General features: G+C 35.2%; 1 protein-coding gene across 4 annotated transcripts in view; it reads right to left on the bottom strand.

Annotated features, from left to right (window-relative positions):
- The window catches only part of csul (protein arginine N-methyltransferase 5), a 546,076-nt gene that overhangs the window by 72,444 nt on the left and 452,224 nt on the right, over positions 1–21,408 (bottom strand). The gene's annotated exons all lie outside the window — the stretch shown is intronic.

Below are 21,408 nucleotides of genomic sequence, written 5' to 3'. Positions count from 1 at the left end.
ATTAAAAAAGATAGGTCTACTGAATAATTTGATTAAAATTGATAAGTTACATTACAAATTTGCAGCCACAAAAAAAAAAATTCGCCTTCACGAAAGCAAAACTCGTCACTGGAACTTACTGCCCTTAAATCAATTACACGTAAATGTATTTCATTTTTCTCTTTTTACAGTTTGAGGTTAAAGCTAAAGTATAAGATTTACTGTAAGAATGTGTGCCTGAAGTTGTGAGGCTATTTTTCGTATATCAGAGCGTTACCCACCAATTGTGTCTAGCGACTCTACCACTCACCAACAGCTAAAATGGTACCAACGCTGCTTGATGTTTGGGGTACAGGCTCTAGGAACAGCCAAATCTTAGAAAATACCAGCTCTGGGTGAGGGTTTTATTAAAATAGCTCAACCTGTCGACCCTTCATTCATCTCTCTCTCTCCCCCCCCTCCCCGAACTCAATCGCCTAAATTTCGTAATATTCCATTGCGAAGTTGGTATCAATGTATAATCTCTACGTAATAAAGACTTAACTGGTGAGGTGTTATTAATTAGGTTTGTTAACCTGTATGATTGGCCTACGTCTGCTTTATATGACGAATGCCACATTCCAAACGACCCTCTATCCCATTATTTTACGTTAAAGAACATATTGAAAATATTGTTTTTGTTTCATTTTACGATTCTAAAGTCGGTTAAACATGTTAGAACTTGTGTTTGTGTTCTGAAATAAAATTATAACTTCAAGGATTTCTTGCATTTTGCTATTCTGAATACAAAACTAAAAGTCAATATATTGAGTACGGATTTGTCCATCTCTCGTAAGAATTAAATCTGTATATACATTTATAGTTCCACCAACTCTCATTATGAACATGAGCTGGTTGAAATTATTAATATACATACTCAAAAAATTAAATCATATTATTTTAGTTAAAATTTTATAAAACTGCAGGATACTTCAGAATTAAATAATTGAATTCCACGTGCAGGCAGAGATCAGATCATATCGGACTAAAAGCGTCAGGACAGTAGAGACTTTTTCTGCTCTTATTATTAATGTCTTCACCACAAGAAGAACGTCATGGAGCAGAGCCTTTATTGAGAGGCTAACAGCCATTCAACTACCCAAGAAATTCACCGCTTCTTCTGGAATTCCGAAATTAATAAACTCATTACTATGATCACAAATTTCAGATATTGGTTCCTATTTTAAGCCAGAAGTAACCAGTCAACAACCTCATGCTATGTTCCTCTTAAATCCATTTTAATATTATTTACCCGTCTATGTCTAAACTTTTATAAATGGGTTTTCCGAGCAAAATTGTTCATGCATATATTATTTCCCCTGCGCTAATCACAACCACACACACACACACAACAAATAACACATTTATATCCCGATTAAATTTCGTATTCTTTACAGTTTGAAAATAGACAAGGCATATACTGAAATTCTCCTTGTCAGAATCATTTTCATTTAAATGCTAACTAAAATTATTAAATGTTTATGCTTTCTAAATATTTTAAAAACAAGAAACGGTTACTATCTATATACACGAAAGGTTTAAATAAGGTTACTAGCAATATGTCAGGAAACTCCCCGTTTTCTGACTGAAATATCCTTTGTTTATAGCTGAACAGTACACAGACGATCGGCAGGTAACAGGCATTCAATACATCGGTCCTGTAAAAGAGGATCTTGATCTCCAGGGAGGACCTGCTGCTAGGAGGATGCTATTGGTCCCAAAACACTTAAACGCTAAGGAAATAGTTCTTCTTCCTCTTTCCTAACTGAATAAGACATAGTCCTGCAGTATTCCACAGACCACGAAAATGCGTCCTCTTACCCGGCTCTATTGAGTGGTCAGAAAGGCAACTAAATTATCTTCCTCAGTTATTTTCTCTAGAGGCAGCGAGAGGTGGAAAAATGTGGCAGCTTGTACTGGCGACCAGATGGAGACATTTTCGTCCGAGACTTAGGATATGAAAGATGTCCATATATAAAGAAATTTTAAATAGGCAAATATTTTTGAATCTAGCCGCCAAAAAAATCTTCTGTAAACCAATTTAATAACTAGAACACAATATATTTAACGTAATGTTCATAACAATTTAAAATCTATATTATACAATTAAAATCTTTGAACTATGGTACATAAAACAAAGACTGAATAATTTACGTCTTCTAAATTTTTCAGCATGCGGATTGTCATTTACAGTGTGAACGTCTAAACGAAATTTCTTCAAAGTATTGAACAACGTTTGAATAAACTGTGTTCGTGTGAGTGTGAACATAAGCAAGAAGTCGAAGTTTGTAGGTTTCTCACGATGGTGAGTTATGATGTGTGACATTTATCGTGTAGACTTTGATGATGGTCTAAATTACAAAATCATAAGATCACACGTTTCGAAATCACGATTCTAATTTCTTCCTCAGGTTTAAAAAAAAAGGATTTTATAATTCATACGATGGAAGAAGTCAAAAAGAACAATTTTACACATAATTCACAACCTAACACAAATTCTTAAAATATGTCAATAAAGGAAATATGTCGAGATTCTAGGGTATTAAAATCACAATAGCACTACGAAGTTTCCACTAGACACACCATATCTGATAAAACACTGAAATACTAAAGAGAAGAGAAACCTAATACAAATTAAATCAGAAGCTGCTAATGAAAGGCTATGAATATGGCGGCCGGATTTCGATTCCCAGAAGATATGAACAGAACAATTTATCCGACTGGTAACAGACACTTTGATCCTGAAGAAATAATAGCTCAAATATAAAACTGACAAACCATCTTCATGTAATGCGAAGGTAAGACTTATGGATCCAACCTCCGGGCCCTTTTCACATCTCTTCGTGTCGGTATTGCGCTTAAGGATGTTGAATACATGGGAGGAGAGCCCTTGGGACTGTAGGCAATAAGACATGCGTAAAAGGCCTATAGGTTATGTATTTTATGATCTGGATATTGCCATTAATTGGTCCAATATTTTTTTGTAAAAATCCGTGATGTTTAATTAAGTGATTGGACAGAGAGAGCCGGCCAGTAATTGGGGAAAAAACTGAAGGGACTACTCAATGCTTTCATGTCACGAGATTTCTTAATTTCTAGATTGGCAGCATCGTCACAATGTACATTCTTTGCTGCCTAATCACAAGAAATCTTTCTGTTACTATTAGTAAGCTTTCTTCTGCTTCTGTTCATGAATACGGTGACTGATTCATGGCGATGAGAAAGCAGAAAGGTATCATATTAACGCTATATTGTGACATGCATAATATTCACGGATATAACAAGACGCAGTTCACATAGACGATAACGAAAACCACAGTGGATAGTAGATGCAATGATGTGATAATGAAGAGGAAATTATAATCAGCTGGAAATAGCTATAAACTTTTCAGGCTGAAATTACTATAGCAACAGTTATCAAGAAATATAAGGAAAACCTAGACCCAGAAGGGTAAACATCGTCTGATACTGAAACCATAAGTACTTGTTACATGTATTTGATACTACACGACGTTCACGGAAGTGACTCTACTCCCGCCATCAGATGAATATTGTCATTATACTAACAGAATTTGTATTCTAAAGCTATTGTCGTCGTTTGGGATTGAACAGGAAACTTAACCATTTGACTAGTATCACAACAACAAATTGCAGACTACAGTCAACTCACGAAACTTCCTGCAGATAAAATGTACCAAAGATCATGAACAATGTGTAACATAACATATCGATGATGACATTATGAGAATCATTTAACCATCATTCCCGAGCAGCCTATATGACCAATCCTCAAGAAACGCGTGAGGCCGATTAATTATTGGTTCATTATATGGACAGAGCCTACGTGTTTGTATAAACAAATTCTCTGCTTAGCATATAAAAGATTAAATATTTTGTTTGTATTTTGGGGGGATTAAAGGGTGTTTTGGTCGAGTTGCAGAGGATACATACGTAAGGCTTGAGTTTTCACTGCTATGTGAATATAAATGGGACAATCTGTTGTGTTGTGTAGCATAGGCCAACTACAGAGTGGGCCTACATATAGGGCTATTTAGCTCTTTAACGGATCTCTTAAACGTAACAATTGTCTTATAATATAACTCAAGTTTACATATTAAAATAGTAATTAGTTTGGAAATATGTAGATTCTGTGCAAACGAAACACAAAGCGATTTTCTGAACTCCGATTAAATCCTTACAATTTATATCAACATGGTTCACTTTCCTAATGACTCAATATTAATAAAAATTCCCATAATTTAACAGTCTACATATTTTCTGAATACTTAAAAATTTTTTGACGTAAATACGTCTATAAGGAAGGGTCATTCGGCAAAAAAGGGGAACGAAAAAGGGAAACGAAAAAGGGGAACGAAAAAGGGTAACCTGGATACCTAGGAAACGTCGTGTTTATTCGGCATTGTTGTTATCTAGGAAACGTCAATTGTTTACTCGGCATTATTGTTACCTAGGAAACATTTCATTACATTACATTACCTTACATTACAAATTTATAACTTGTGTTGGGCAAGGCCGTGGTCTAGGCAACACGGAGTTTTCCTCCGGAGGCTTCTCCGGTTTCTCCATGGCATCCCAACAATTACTCCACTCACACACAGAAGAAGGCAATGGCAAACCACTTCTGGATCATCTGCCAAGAACGTATATGAACAGGTCCCAGTCCGAGAAAAGGATGGAAGGATCCTGTTCATATGAACCTGTCGTCAGACAGAACACTAAATAAATAATAATAAATAAATGAACATTACATTACTTTACCTTACCTTACATTACATTACATTACTTTACATTACATTCAGCTACCACAGACCCATCTTAAGCGTAACTAATTCAAGTTAAATAAACAAAGTCTTAATCAAACTTTACTCAATTGTAAAGCATGCATAAAGGAAATATTTAGAATAAAGCCAATATATAAACTTCCTTTCCGTATAGACGTATTTACGTCAAATTCTCCGGAACCGTGGTTCCACTGTCAATTTTTTTACTGAACATATTTTTGCCATTTTGTTGTTTCAAAAACTTAACCTCATTTGCGTTGAAAGCAAAGTCTTTGCATATCTACTTCATATTATTGACATTTATCAAAGATTGGACGCTACATTTATTGGTAATTTTAATCAGGATTAGGCAGTCGAAAAATACTCCACGTCATGATCGTGGATGATCCCGAATCCCATAAGTCTTGTCAAGATAATCCCGGTTAGTACATTTTACAGAAATCTCGGTTACTTACTTTTAAAGTAAATTGTAAGTAAATGAAGAAAGGCAATTTCGAAAATGTTCTTTTGATGGCTTCCTACAATGCGTGCAGGGCAGCGATCTGCTAGTTCCTTACAGGGACCATTGGAGTAGGAGGGGCGAACGTTTTCAAAAGGGGTTGGGATTCAAGATTGAGTTGTCTGCTGCAGATGGCACTATGTTGTTAGTGGGTGGCTGTGGGGGGTGGTGGAGGTCTTGCTTTATAGTCGCGTGCTACCCTTTTTGACCGAATTACAACTCAGGATACGATATTGACAGTAATATACGGCGAGTGACTGTTTGGACGAATTTATTTGGTTATGCATTAAGTACACTACGAAACTTCAGGAAACCATGTTTCTCGTGAGACCCATCTTCTAAAACATATCTACATTATATTGATACAGTTTAAATACATTAGGCTTAATTATATTCATCAACTTTATTCTCATTATCACTCTTGTTAAAATTATATAATTTTTATTCACACTCTTCTACCATCTTTTTCTCATTTTCTACAAGAAATTTCTAATTCTTTACAAAAAGGAACTATCACATAATAATTTCATTAATTGTAAATTATTCACGGTATTTCCTTAATTTTATAGCATTCGCCAAACCTGCAGCTTCCCCACAATCTAATATAACGTATTTAGCACCTTCAAATTCGCCCCACACCCATTTATAAACTTCCCTGAATAACCTTCCACTTTCTGTCCTAGACTCCACAAGACTACAAACTTCCTCTCACACCTGTTACATTTATGTAGTTCTCTCTGTCTGAGACACATTTCGCATTGAAGTAGGAGGTTAATGAAATCATCCCTGATATTATAGATAACAAGTTCTGTGTCTCATTACATTATATAGTTTTTATTATGACACATATTCTACCAATGTTTTTAAGTTGATAATTCCCTGTATATGCAGGACCTAGCCCATATATTTACTCCTTAATTGTGTATACCCATTTGTCAGTGATAAGACCGTCTACATGAGATTTCAAATACTACTCTGAATTTTCCAGAGATATTGGTCGATGCCATTATTTAATCATATGTTTGGATATATTAAATTCCGGAACTTAATATAAAGTCCACAAAATATTATAAGAATGACAAATCAACCAAAGATGGCTGAAATGGGTGAGAGATGTAAAATGCATATAAAATTTTGGTCGAAAAACAAATATTAAAATTATAATATTCAAAATCCACGTTCCTAACTCTATTATAACATGGGTGAAAGTATAATTAATAGCAAATAGACTCGATAATGCTCTGAAAACGTTCAACCAATATTTAGATTTATTTGATTTAAATTCTTAACAAAGACGTATACCAAAAGAGTGACATAAGATTTCAGATTTTCAAATATTTCGACTATATTTGAGACAACGTTTCAGTTAATGATCCAAATTGTTTTATTGCGAAATGAAGACTATGGGTAAAGCAGCCGATGAGGATGTCGCTGGACTGTTCACAGCCATCTTGGAAATTATAAACAAATGTTAGAGACCAAAAGTAAGTATTCCTGAATAACAACAGAAATAAATATCCTCTAACACCGAACGAACTACGCTGTTTATTCACTGTTTGCCTTATGCAACAGATACATTTCTGATCGAGTCACAATGAACTGTGTACACGTGCATATTGAGGACTTTTTTTAATAGACTAAGTTCCATTACGTCTCGGGTCGATTATTCTCTCTCTGACTTTAGATCTTTCTGTCATGAAAATACTTTGCATGAATAGGCCATTGTTATGAAATTTAATTCTTAATAAACCGCAAATTATTGTAACGTTTGTCTTACTGAACATCCCGGTAAAAGTAGGAATATGAGTTAGTAACAGTAGGGAAAAATTCTACTCGTATTCTCATTAAATTTAATATAACCTGAACTTAATTTAACTTAACTTAATTCAAAGTGACTATAAAATATCTCGGGTTTCATACCACTGATGTTTTGAATTAATTAATAAGACAAACAGAATAATATTAGTTTTTAAGAGTATAAAACACTGAAGTAATGCAAAAGGTGTGTACAAAATGCTGAAACAGTAAAGAAGAGGGCGGATTTTAATTTTTGTTCGAAACCTTGCTTAGGCATCCTATATAAAGTCTCATATGACGCTGTCAATGTGTTAACCGCAGGCTTAACAAACTGAAACAAGTTTGTGCTGGTTCTTACATTATCTGTTCAATACCCCCTCAGTAGAGGATGGGTCAGATTTGCCCATTTAATATTTTACCTCAATCTCTTTAGGAATTCAACAAAATACCTAGAATTTACATATAATGACTAGGAATACTACAAAAAATACAAAGAAAATATCTTCATTCCATACTTTACCAAAAATTTATAGGTATTTTACAAACGCCCAGGAATTTATTTTAATGATATTCCGAATACGAAGCCGGAGACTGCTAGCAATTATAGTAAATTCTCTGGAGCTGGGTTACTTACCGCATTTCATCCAATATCTAACTCTAAAGTTTAGTTTTCCCAGTCGAATGTAACAAATAAAGTTGTAGTAAAATGCTACCCGTTGGAAAAGCTTGGCTGTAGTTAGAGCCCAAGCACTTTGTGTTTCTATAGAGTTAACTGTGTCGTAGGAATAAAATTGTGTGCATCTCAGAGACATTTTAATGACATCAGCAATTTATTTAGTAATAACACATTTATAAAACATACAATATCATAAGTTAGCACCGTATGGCAGAGTTATAGTAATTGCACAGGACATTAACATATGTAAGCAAACACACTTCTAACGCTTTTGAAAATATTACATAATTTACGGGCGCGGATGGCTTTAAATTCCTCTGTCGTTTCGCGTTTGCGGATTCAACAGCGTTAAATGTATATCACTTCCTAACACGAGGCTACAAGAATCTAAAAGATCTGTTCATAACGAACAGAAATGAAAGAAAAAAACAGAGACGCATTTTAATAGTGTTTGGATATATCTCGCAGTTGTTTACTCATTAATGGAATTTATAGTTTAGATGCGTCATGTTTGTGTTTTCAATTGATACATATATTTATTCTTCAAGTCTATACACAAAACATTTTAATATTGATGTTTAAAATTAAAATTGATATAAATAATTCGCGCTATTCATCGTTTTTTCTCGATGTTACAATTTGCGCTATATATTACAACATGTTTCGATGTCTCAGCATTAAAAAATATTGAATAGTTTTAAAAAATAAACCTGAAGATGATGCTGAGACATCGAAACATGTTGTAATATATAGCGCAAATTGTAACATCGAGAAAAACGATGAATAGCGCGAATTATTTATATCAATTTTAATTTTAAACATCAATATTAAAATGTTTTGTGTATAGACTTGAAGAATAAATATATGTATCATTAATGGAAGTTCACACATACTCGGAGGTCACTGTTTGTTTACATACGGTTCTTTCGTTTCTACTGATTTTTGATAAAAAAAATTTGCGCTATAAAATTAACCAACTCTATCGAACACAGTCGTCGTTGAGAATCTTATAGTCATTCAGCTAGAAAATACATTCCCGGCATTTTATGGAACCGGAAGGCGGAGGTTTATACGGGTCCAGACCTTGTCAAAATTATAGCACACAAATATATAAAATATTTCGGGCTTTCTCGGACCATTATCTTTTATAAAATAAGAATATATTTATAGTTACGCTCATCTCATACTCATGACAAAGCCAGGCTTTGATAACAGATTCCACATATTTTATTTTCTCAAAGATAGTTGTAAATGCCCCCTTTCAGAAATAGTTCGAGGAAAAAACCTTACAAAATTGGAGTACGTTATTTATGTACCGTTTCACAAATGTAAAAATATCATATTTCCATACAGTCTCGCAATTCACTCAAACATTTCTTACATTTTTCGGTCTGGATTTGGTAAAATTAAAAAAAAGTCCGATGCAAACTTTTACCTGAAGGTTAATTACTATGTCCACATTACAGATGTAATCTTGCGCTGCTTAGTTTGGCATTAATGTGAATCTTTGTTCTATACAGATTGAGAGCGAGATTAACAGCAGCGGATGCTGTACATCCAAATCGGGGGCTGTATTATACTGCCCTAAATTAAGCAGCTGCTACTGGTCTCATGTTTTTCTGCCGTGTGCTGCAGAATGAAACCCTCTGGTGTTAGTAATTAGTGTACCAAATGTTCTCCGCTAAACTTGATCCTTGTCTTCAGTCGGATGTTCGCCCATTGGCCCACTGTGAGTTCCCAATGTCACTCCCACATAAATTATAACTGATCTGTAAACAGTTTTCCAACAGGATGCCCGCGGGACAAATGCGGCCCGCGGACACAAAATATTCGTTTACCGTACTTTCAGATTTTCACGGCAGAGTTTGACAATTGCTATCTGGTTGAGTTTTATCGACGTTTCAGAGGTATAAGCTATTTCCATCATCAAAGCGGTTCTGAACTTGAAGGTAGAAGCATTTTTGAAACGTCGGTTCACTACCAAACTACACTTTGCAGTATCCATGAATACAGATCTCATCTTCAGAAATAATTAATTTTAAAAACGATCACTCAGTTAAGAGCACACCCCGTTATAACCACGTTCCATTTTAGACACATTGCCTCTTGAAATGAAAGTATAAAACTAAGAGATTAATATTCCAATGGTCTAAAATATCCCAATATTGTAAAAAAAATCACAAAACTCATAACTGTCACTAGAAAAACACGCCATTGAACCTTTTTCTTAAGTCCTTTCGTTGCAGCCCACATAATTAATTAGATTCAATTATATTATATAACAAGAAAACACAGCTTTTAATAAATACATACCACGATGCAGTGTCACATGTGCGGACGAATGAATGGATGGAAGAGGTTAAAAAACGAATCCTACACACAAGTTTGATCACACGCAACGCGCTTTGTAATGCACTAATTCCTGAAACCACTAGGCTTATACCGAATTTCATATTATTTATTTTGGCGTCTCTGTCCGTCTGAAAAAAAACACTCGAATATTAACCGTAAATGCAGTCAACACATTCAGATATGAATATTAAGTTCGTAGCGCAAAGCGTTTTAATATTTAATATTAACATTAATATATGCACATGTGTAATTGCACTTTACTTTTTATTTTAATTTCTTGCGTAGCGACTAAATTTATTTCACAGTGTTGGTATAGGCGTGATTTAGTCGAAGGAATTTCGTAATTTTTTACGCCTATTTTTCGTGACAAATAATTTATTTAAGAACACGAAGATGCGTCAGAAATATAGCAAGAGTATTAATATGTTTATGAAAAATGATAGATTAAAATATAACTTTGCTGGAGTAAAATATGATAACAGATTTTGATTTCATTTTTTATGATTATATGGATTTTATTCAGTTTGCTACTTGTGTGGAAACAAATAGGTAATTTTCTTGAACTTCTGTAATATTGCAACTACACTAAAATGATATAAACATTTGATAATACCTACTCAAATTATTTAATCGGTTGCTAACAGTTTATCAAATCATCTTCGAGCTCATTTGGATACGGAACCTAAATTCAGATAGTCTAACATTTAAAGAAGTCTTACTTCCTGGAAATAAAAAAAAAGATAATATAAAAAGAACTTCTTAAGTCATGGTCTCCATTACGTTACAAAACTGCGAAGAGAAATTACTACAGGCAATGAACTTCTTCCCACTAACACTCGAAGGATGTCATGGATAACCTACAGCAGCTAATTTGTGAAGAATATGAACTTCCCTGTCTCTCTCTTTTAATCTGTTCGTCTCTTGGTTAGCAACCAAATGTAGCAGCTCGTGAGACCGCGCAGGTTATTAACAGCCACTGAACTTATCGGACCTGAAACGCAGTCACTGAAAAACGAAGGAAAGATCTTTTGAACTCCTAATGTGTGACGACCTACGAGCAAAATGGAACTGTTTTAATTCTGTAGTGAGTAATTTTCGGTTTTTATATCATTTCGAAAGGCAATTTCAAATTATTGCCTCCTTTCCTCTTTCTAGCTGTGGGTAGGCCTTAAAAGAATATGTAAGCTGTAATATACTTAAGTGTTATAAAGAGTCGAGTTAATGCTCTACTAAAGGAAAAGATCAATGCAAATAAAAGATGTCACTAACCGAGCAAAGACGAGGGCTTGAGGTGGGATAAAAACACATACATCCAACTGACACAGGTAAATTCGTCACCAAGATCTTAATGTTTAGAGATATAAATTACATCTGATTAATTTACTTTTATTGTATATAACAGTAATGTAAACAAATCGTGGTAAAAATGCACAGATCTGATTACATCCTGATCATAATTCTAGAGCAATGTATCATTATTATAAAAAAGTTAAATATAAGAGACTAAATTCGCAAGAGGCCCAATAAAGTTTCTAAGCTAAAAATCGTTTCTGAAATTCTCTTAAAAAATTCACTGCACAGCATGTATCTGGGAGGTCCCGGGTTAAAACTTCTATCCGGAAACCGGTTATTCATCCTGAATATTCACGTGCAAAGAGATTGATTTAGGATTCGGCACTATCATTCACATTCTTTACAATTCATGAACCATTATTTATCATGTCACTCACCGCCATATAGTCTTAGCAACGGACGTCGTTAAATAAACCACACATAAATAAGACGACATTTATTCTTCCTTCATGTTTTAGATACTAATGTATTTTGCACCTACAGTTTATCTTCTTATTTATACTTTTTGTGTTCATCTGTACCTCCCAACAGACTTACATTCCACTATACAGATAAACAAACATTGTATTCTTAATTACGTGCCATCAATAACCTCAACATGGCTGACGTGCGAAATATGTGGTTCGATGGCAGTATTTCAAATAAACATGGGAATCTAAAATGTCATATGACAATAGAAGTTAAAAGTATGAAAGTATGTAACATTTGTTAGGGCGTTTCTTTCGCATAAGGCAGAACAACAATATAGTAGTTACAATAAATAGACACTTATCCTTACGTTAAATGGTGATAAGCACTTGGCAGTGGAAAATCTGTATATAAATAAATTCAGAATGAACAAATTCAAAGACAATTACAAATCATGAAACGAGGCGAAACTTATATTGGACTTCTATAAAGGAAATTATACATAGAAATGGATAATAAAATACAAGTATTATTAATTATTAGTTCATTTTAGATTACTATAGAGATTTAAGTATTTCAAGAAAAGTGTCTTACTTCACAGATACCTACTTCCTTTCAACTGTTTCCGTGACTAACACGTTGGGATTCACAACATGGAGGATTTTAACATTTATGGCAAGAGAACTGATTCACCCTCTCCGATCCCGCAACCGTGCGATATTTATTCTGCTTTAAATCACGCCACTTTTTCAACATCTATATACCCCGCAGAGGGAACACACACACACACACACAAACTCTGAACAAAATGTTACTGGACTGAAATAAACATTGTTTCTCGATACAATAGCATATAATACTACCATTCAGTTCTAATGTTCTTATCCAATGATTTTAAATCAATAAAACTCCCATTTTGGTAAACATAGTATATCAACGGATCTACTTTTGTTTACCAGGGCAATTACCAGCGTTACGTTACTAGTTTACGAGTAAGTAATCCTATAGCCTACAGTGACAAGGAAACACTCTTCTTTTTACAACATGAAAGACATTTTAGTATCTCAAATACTTCAACATAAAGCTTGAAATCTCGAACCACCGAAAGGATAATGGCGACTTTATTAGATTACAAGAAGTGCAAGGAGGAAAAACCTCGTTGACTGAAAATTCTTTACGGCAAACATAGCCAATAAAACACATTTAGAACATATAACGCAAAGTCGTAAGCCTTCATTAACTTTCAAGCTTGCAACCCTGCGTTGAATGACTCGCATAAAGGTAACGCTAGAATGGGATAGACCTATGGTTATATCTAATTTAATCCTAAGATAGCTGTATGAGATTGTCCGTTGCCTCGGTAACCAAGCAATTTCCATTTCATCCAACGAGTAAGCACATACCTATTCAAACAACCTTACAATATAAAGTCCATATCACTTGTCAAATGTCATTCTGTCCTAACACTCTCATGGATATTTCTTCTACAAAGTTAGTGGACAATAAACGTGAATACACCACAGAGTTTTGGAACGCAAAATGGCCGGCCGTCTGTCCTTTGTGCGAGATGATGGACGCATAGGCCAGGTGATTGAATTTCCATACCAGAACAGGAAATTGCATCTCTCGTGGTGCCATCTTCGTCGTCTATATTGCGATGTGGGGACACACGGCCTTCGACATGATTTCGTAGCCATTTCGACTATATTCAAGCAAGGATCCTAACCAGATCGGCGTTACACACTTTGTCCAGAGACTGGAATCAAAACAGAATGAATCTTCTACCAACATAAATTTGATGATGACTTTTCTGAGCTATTACGTCGTATAGTCTGGTAGATGTTTAAGTTACATAGGCGTTTGCTCCCTTCATTATACGGGAAATAAGATAAATATGTTTTACGCATATTTAAGCTCTCAAAATATATGAAATGTTGTTCTGAAATGCGTAATTTGTGAACTGATGGTAAATGGAATGTGTTTCCGTATTCAATTATATTTAAAACAATAATACACATCTATAAAGCAAGTAACATAAAAACGAAATTCTGTTAACTCAGTTCAACGTTATGTAATTCTAAATATGTACGCTATTCATCAGTTTTAGGTATAAAGGTGTGGAATCATTGAATGATCAAACATGAATAAACACAGTGAGAAGCAACATAAAAGCGATCCAGTAGCTTAAGTTATACACTTACAAACATTGTTGTAAAACAGTTTGCAAACAAGTTTTTTTCTTCCCGAGTATCGTCCGTATTTTCAAGCAGTTTATAAAAACAAATATTCCATGTTTATTGTTTATTATTGCAAATGGAAAGCAAGATACGATATTTTCAAGCGTGGATGTGTTTACAAAAACGTTTTCAGTCTAACGCGATCTTCCAGAATGTGGACAAGTAAAAATAAGTCGGAGCTTGATACAGTATTTTGTAAGCAAACATTTGTTGCAGTACTGGATGATTGGTGTCATTCTGTCCAATTTCCTGTAACCAACTCCATCTGCTACTTACGAATCTGCAGAAAGATTATCTCCATACCACGCTCCTTATTTGAGAAAGTGTCTACTATACTTCATCGCCTTTCATTAACAGAATTATATATCCAGCGCAAATTCCAGCCAATGCTACAGGATGCTTTGAACAGGCTGATCACTGTGATTTCTGAAAGCGAATATTTGCTGACAGTCGTCAAACTGGAAGTAAACACTTTGGCGACAAATATGTATGTAATTACGTACGTCCAAACCTTTGACACGGAAAAGAAACTGTTGTCAACAACCTCGTAACTGCGCATATTTATTTTCGTTCACTCTAAAACAGATCCCTTAACAGTCGGCAGTTAATATTAACTTAATAGATAGAATCATTTGGAGCTCAGGGCAACAGCTAGTCACAAATATCTTGGCTCTCATGGAAACCGAAGTATCATTATCGTAATCTGAAGAGCAACCAGGATCTATCTTGTGCCAGGTGAATCCACACTCATTCTCTATTCTTTCGGATCCATTTTAATATTATACCCACATTTACATCCAGGTGTTATAAGTGTTCTTATCCTTTCCGGTTATTTTATTAAAATAACTCTAGCATTTTCTTGTCACACATGTACCGCCCTTTGGATAATCTTTAATGTTATAAATCTTTGATAAAATATACAATTTATTAGGCTCATCATCGCGTAATTTCTTTTCGCCTTTCTGTTACTAACCTACCTCTCTTACTTTTAAATATTATCATCTGCAGCTGTTCAACAATCGTTAATCTGTCTTATTCTATTTGGTTGAGAATCGAAGTTTAGTACTCACAAGTTAAATCGACTTAGGTTTTAAGTAGGACACGGAAGAAACAATTATAAATTGAATAATTAAAACAATTATAACATACATGTATTTTCTGAACACGAAGACCTACAACATTCTTGTTAAAATTTTCGAAGTACCACTCAGTCTCTTGCGTTAAATTGGGTTTGTAATTCGTGTCTTACAAACATTTGATAGTTACAGGCTATTTAAAGTCGAACTGGCTACAATATCCTCTTTCTGGATGTTTTTTTATAAGCGCAACAAATGACTTCCTAGTAACGAGAGCTAAAGTTACGTTTTCTATTTGTTAAACACATCCGGCAAGCGCCTTACTAAACAGGTATACAGCCACGAGGCATTCTTTACAAGATCCGCTATCATCAGATGTCCGGAAAACTTTAATGAGCACGACAATGTATTTACAGTGAAATCTATCCGAACAGCCTTTTCACAAAAGAGCAGGTATATGGAAATATGCAGAGTTGCAAAATTGTGTTACACTAACATCATACAGAATTATACACATGTCCACACTCCAGACGTGGTGTGAATAACAATGAGGATGGAATATTATCTCTCTTACAATTTTAACAGGAACGAATTTTGAAAGAACTGAAATAAAATACACTCTATTTTAAATTAGCCATGCTGAGGTGTAATGAGAAAAACAAACAATTTATCTCCTGCCGGATATTAAATGTATTTAGCGGATATTCATTACGAATGTTAAATTGCAAATTTAATTTGAAAGTGTTAAATCTGCCATTCTAATACTCCAAAAGAACGTAATTCAGTCCAGGAAAAATAATAAGTTTAATGAGCGCACTTAATTACGACTAAAACCTTTTGTGACTGAAGTTCTTGTAAATTACTAACACAAAAAATTTCTTTCTACAACTCAAAGAAAACAACACGTAGATTATTCAATATATAGATCAGTTGACAAGGTTATAAACATAAAAACAAATTCTTTATGGATATTTTAATATATTAACAATTATAGTTAAGGTGCGAAATTCTGAGGTTATATAAGACATCAATCACGTTCATAACAGGAATTATAAACATATCTTGAGAACTATATTGTACGCCTGTAACTATTGATTCACAGTCCTTGCAGGCCTCATCTCAGAGAGAAACATTTGAATGAAATTAAACACTGCAAGTTTCTTCCAGAAATCATGGTTGAATCCCATTTGCATTTAACGATATAATGTTAGCGCTGATTAGGCGTATCACAAAATTGCTCTTGTATATAAACTATAATAAAATATGTACGCCTATCTGTATCATTCTGTAGAGACAGCTCAGTATCTTGAATACTCTAATGTCTAGACGCCTATGAGATTTTACTCAGGACCAGCAAAGGCATACGTTAGAACTTCAGAGTTCAGGAACACGTCTTCTGACAGCAGAATATCCAAAGTTTTCTCTGTTACTATTCTTGTAGGTATTCTAAGCAATATATCTTAACGTAGATTAGCGGCTATGTGTCACCTGCAGGCGTTATGAATTTTGATATTTTGATAAATGAGTACTACAAACCGTTCAGAAAGCTACACGCTGGCTTCTCACCGCGGTTCAACCCCAGATGACAAGTGAGATTCTTCGATTACCCCCTGCTAATCACCATTCCACCACTGCCCTACTCATATACCACCACTACATAAAAATTGCAACTGACCGAACCAAGTAGCACATTATAATTCATTCTATCCTCAGAGGTTTCATCTGTGGCGTGGTCTCAAAGGTGGGTCTTCGGCGCTCGAACGCTAAGATTGCGGGATAAAACCCCACTAGATTCTAGATGTGTGTCTGCGTTCTTTTTTCGGTGTTGTGCCGTATTGTGTAAGTAGAGGTTTTATGACGTGTCGAAACTCCCGTCCAAGAAGTTCTGCCAACTGGCGAAAATGTATCGAAACGCTAACAGATAATTCTCTAGAGAGCTAAAGCTTAGAATTCGATAAAGCGGTAACGTACTAATAATATAAACTTGTATTACAAAGTGAAAGATTAATTAATTTTTCTGAATTAATTACCGATACTGGAATACTGGGAACGACCCGTTCTTCAAGTGCCTGAGCACTGCGGGTCCCAACTTTTCGTTGGCTCGATCTATAGACATTCGGTAGGACTCCTAGGACTAGAATTACCGATACAAGAATCAATATCCTGAATTGAATTGAATTTAAGATCTGGCTGTAATTCCATAGAATTGAGTATCTGATTAACAAAATTGAAGACAATACAAAACTGCCTCCATCTGCAAATGTTGTAACAATTTCTAACAGGTCCACTAATATTACATTATAACGTCAGTATTTAAAAAATCTATGATGGGGAGAGGAAAATTCAGTCTTGGTACGAACAATCACTTTCTGTTGGTTCTGAATCGTAGCTGTCTCCACTAACGTCTGTGTCGATGAGAGGATTAAAAGTTGGCCCAATGGGAGGGTAGTTGTGGCATGTTCAGAAAAGTTTTTAAAGCTGTTCTGTAAGCTCATAACAAGCATTATTCCACTGGGGGTCCTAGATCGGATTTGTGATTACTTTTGGGCATGACAGGACCATGACAGAAGATGACTCTCTGCTGGGGTGTTGCGCGATGTAATCTCGCAGAAACTGAACAACTTTTCACAGTTACTTACTGCTTCCATCATCAGGGTGATGATGGAAGCAGACTTGACGGTTCAACATCCCAGAAGACAGTAATATTTATAATCATAATGACACCTTGAATTTTCACTAAGAATCAATACTCCTCATAGCAATGAAACTGACTAAATTTCATTTTATTAATCTGAACCAAGAAATTTTGTAGAAATTCACAAAGACTATATACATCTAAATGTAATATGAGTTATAAATAATAAATGTCTTTTATTCCTGTACATACATTTCGGAATATATTTATAACAAACAAAATATAATTTTATGTTTCATTCCTCGCTGAATGAAACAGCATTTTGCTACTTGAAATATCTCTGGGCTAGAAGATTTTTCCTTACTCTGAACTGTCTGCTCTCTCACGACTGTAACAATCTCTTTCGAGACGTCTCGAAAGGAATAAAAAAAAGCTGAATGTCTTGGATTTACGAAACGGATTGACCGCTGTGATCCACAGCTGAACTGGCATGAAATCACTTTAACATCGGAATCAATGTCTATTATATATCAGACACGGGATAGGATCACTAGAAAGGTATTCAACATCTGGAAAAGTTTAGGAAGAAGTCATAAATCATGACAGAACACGTTTCTGGACGTGATGAGTGTTGGAGGCAAACTCAGTGGAACAAACAGTGATCTGATAATGGCGACTGTAGGATAATAACGGTTAAAGGGCCAATATTTTTAAAGATGCAAGAATAATAATGAGACAGCTTACACAGTTGCACGTGGCATTTACAAACAGATATATAAATTACTAGAAGTTTGGACATCGGCTTCAATTTCGTGCATACAGATGCAGTATCTGACTTGTGAGTACAATGCATTTTCAACTTCTGCTCACAAAATGTCGTGTGTTTTCTTACAGCGATACACCTCTATCAGTGCACATAGAATAATTAGGGAAGTCCTGAAAATATGCAAAAACCTAAACATCCATGATATAAAAGGTTATTCAGGAAGGGAGGATGGGTTTCCGACTAACACATGTACATTCAGTAGAAGTGACATTTAAGGTTCTCGCTGTGGCGAGTATGAAGATGGTTGTCTTCTGGCGCAACATCCCAGAAGATAGCCATCTTCAATCTCGTCGTCGTGAAAAACCCATGTCTCACCCTAAAATGTTTGTATTTGTAGCAGGTAATTTCAGATTAAAACAATGCAAACTGAAAAAATACAACTTTGAAAATGTGATCTTGTTTCGTTAAAGGTCTTGGCTTCACGAGTCTTGCGTGAACATGGTATGCGGAATAGCATCTGTGACAGAGAAATCGGTTCTACGCGTCGCTGAATTGCCGAGTTAAAAGTTCGCTTCTAAAGTCAACTCAATTCTAGAAGATGTCTCCTGTGAGCTATTCGCTCTTCGTTTCTTATCCCATGATTCATTTCAAAAGAGTTTCGATTCTTTCTTGAACAGTAATCCATCCAATGGATCTGCAGGTAGAAAGAATTGGGGGGGGGGGGAGGTGAGGTTTCCATCGTCCGTCTGCCTCAGTGACTGACATTGTGCCCATCAGTAATAGTTCTCTCTTTTCGCCACAATTGGATTCAAATCGTCCTTTTCCTCTTTGCTAAGGAATAAAAAAGAATTCGGCGTGAGGAACAATTCCGTCTCTGTCTTATTTTTGATGTAAAAGAATTCTTATTCTTAAATATAAATGACGAAGAAAAAACCCGGGAAGTATTGTTAATAGGAAATGCAACTTATAAATAGAAGTTAAAATTGTCTCTTCATTAACTACATTCGTACATATGTGTGCCAAAAAAGACGCTCCGAGATATAGTGTAACCACTCATCAATCTCTGTACTGGTGTATGTTAATTATATACGTGTAAGAAACCCAACTTTTATGTGGTAGGTTATGAGGTTTTATATTATCCACTTGTTGTCCTGCTTTTCTTTTGTTAGTTTATAATTCCTTTGTTCTTCATTTATATTCTGGAATATTGTAAGCTTCGGATCGGAAATGGATAGCCGATACTAAGTGAAGTAGGAGTACCTGAGGTAAGTGGGAACGCAGAGGTTTTAGGAATTTCCGTAATTTGAAATTCTCTTGTACCTGAATTACCTGCTCTTAGCCTAAGTGGGTTAGAGATGCCCTTTAGAATTAAGAGTGTGGGAGGGAATCCCAGAGGATTGGTGGGAAAGGGGAGGTCCTTTGAACCGAACCTGGACCCACACATACAGGAGTTAATTTACATTTCCTTTTGGGCAAAGCTGGAAATATTGGTTGTCGAGCCGTAAGGGTGCTTACGGTATAAAAAGGGGTTATTTTGCCCGCAGAGGGTTATTCAAGATTAGATTACCAGATTATTGCAAGTTTACATTGCGAGATTACATTACATTACATAAAAAGTTACAGTATTAAGAAAGGAGGTAATTGAGAAGTCAGTGTGTGGCTGTGCATTTGAGAGATTTGTGAAATCTAACGAAGTGTAAAATGTCAAGGATTGGACTGCGTGTCGTGGGACCAGCGTATGTAGATCAACGATCACGCAGGTCCTAAATAAATTGTGTGTTACTTCCAAACGATCCGAGTGTTCAATCAGGCTGTTACGAACTGGCCGTGACACCGAATGAGAGTGAGTCGATGTATACCGAGTAGCTGAGCTGAGCAAAGAACCCTGAGAGATCCCGAAGACCCAACAATCCTTACCAGCCACATCGTAGTGGAGGCTGTGATCAGCAAGTAAGGAGGAAAACGTTTAAAATATATAACATTTTTCAGCTTCAATAATAGTGAAAAAATCAGCAAAATATTACTGAATCGCAAGTAAACAATTCATGTTTTACTATGTCTCAAAAACATATTGTAACGTAATATTCTTAGTTAAGCTTAATATGAATGTAAACACGTGATAAATCGTATTATTGAGTTAGAGAATATGGACCAAATAATATTGTATTTTACAATATGAATGGTAGGAGATCGATTCCCAGCAGAGACTTTAATTTCTAATTTACGATACTGCGTCTACAGCAGAGCAAAGTTTGTTGGAATAATACTAATGCATTATTTCAATGACCATGTATTCGCTGGGGGTATCAGGCATATGTTAGATAAGGTATATTTTCACATCATGAAACAAATCGAAATGTCCTAAAAGCTTGACAATATGAAAAATAAATGTGAAAGTTATGTTTCGAATATCAACGTCTTCGTCTGACTATCTTGTAGATTCTAGATCAGTTTTCAACCCTACCCTAACCTACGAAAACCTCTCCATCCGTTCGTCTATCCACAGAACCATTCTAGGCAAGGTGCAAAGAAGAAATCAAATTCCACCTGCCAAGATTCGAACCACGGGCATGATCTACCGATGTCTTTACGTTCATTTTACTTTACTGTCAGACTATATAGTGTCGAATTACAGGATGAATAATAATTAAATGGAAAGGATATGGAAGGAAGCGTTCGTAGCGTAATTTAAGTTAAAAACCTGATATGACTGAGAAAAACCGCGCCTGTCAGAATAATCTGCCTTGAGACCGGATTTGAACACGGGACAATCCGAATACGAAGATGTG

The sequence above is a fragment of the Zootermopsis nevadensis genome, unplaced genomic scaffold (assembly GCF_977971745.1).
Source record: "Zootermopsis nevadensis isolate Lab colony 2312 unplaced genomic scaffold, Znev_1.0 Znev_ptg000011l, whole genome shotgun sequence".
Taxonomy (NCBI): domain Eukaryota; kingdom Metazoa; phylum Arthropoda; class Insecta; order Blattodea; family Termopsidae; genus Zootermopsis; species Zootermopsis nevadensis.
The sequence above is the reverse complement of the archived record's forward strand: the minus strand, read 5'-3'. Positions and strand labels throughout refer to the sequence as shown.